Raw genomic sequence first — 1,258 nt, 5'->3', positions numbered from 1 at the left:
CAGCTCTCTCCATGGTGCTGAACACACAGCTCTCTCCATGGTGCTGAACACACAGCTCTCTCCATGGTGCTGAACACACAGCTCTCTCCATGGTGCTGAACACACAGCCCTCTCCGTGGTGCTGAACACACAGCTCTCTCCATGGTGCTGAACACACAGCCCTCTCCGTGGTGCTGAACACACAGCCCTCTCCATGGTGCTGAACACGCAGCCCTCTCCGTGGTGCTGAACACACAGCCCTCTCCGTGGTGCTGAACACACAGCCCTCTCCGTGGTGCTGAACACACAGCACAATACAGAAGGTTAGCCCTTTACTATCACACAACCAACGCCGATGCTCCATCATTAGCATCATTAGTTCCGCATTTGCGGAGCTAATGATGCTAATGATGGAGCATCGCCGTCGGTTGTGTGATAGTAAAGGGCTAACCGTCTGCCGTGTGGCAGTGAAAGACATCTGTGTTAATTTATCTAAATAATGTACTTATATTTAGATCAAATACATTATATATTAAGCTTAACTCCTGTAAAGTGACAGAATGATTACGTCGGGACAAACATGCCGTGGGAAGAACCCTCTGGACGGACCGGGACCGACCTGTCGGAGGAACGCCTCCTTGTTGGCCAGCTCGTTCTCCAGCTTGTCGCTGATGTCGTGCAGCGAGGTGGACTCTCGCTGGGCGCTGAGGTAGCGCTTCTCCAGAGTCACGATCCGCTCCTCCATGTCCTCCTTCTGACACATGGCCTGGACACACACCCGCACACGCACACGCACACGGGGACAAGATCAACATCGACACCTTGGAACACATGGCCTGGACACACACCCACACACGCACACGGGGACAAGATCAACATCGACACCTTGGAACAGCGATGGAAAAATGGAGAACATTTGAAACGACACGCGCACACGTTAATATAATGTGTATGTCCACATAAATACAAGTATGTCGAGGACATAATACACTAATACTGCAATCAGATGTTGAGAGACGGTTACATTGTTGCATACAAACCTATAATACATGATGACAATAACAGTAGCAGGTGAAAAGGTAACAGACCGAAAGAAAACACTTCATGGATATAATAACAACAGATACTGAACAATACCTTGTTAACTGCTTGATAACACACACACGCTGATAAAGGACCGCTTTTAGAATAGTATAGTATAGTATAACTTGAGATTGTATAATATAGCATTGTATAGCAGTGTACATAAAGACCCACGGCCTCATCCGTAGCTAACAGT

The sequence above is a fragment of the Notolepis coatsorum genome (assembly GCF_963971535.1).
Source record: "Notolepis coatsorum genome assembly, contig: SUPER_15_unloc_1, whole genome shotgun sequence".
Classification (NCBI taxonomy): Eukaryota; Metazoa; Chordata; class Actinopteri; order Aulopiformes; family Paralepididae; genus Notolepis; species Notolepis coatsorum.
This window is presented reverse-complemented; position numbering follows the sequence as displayed.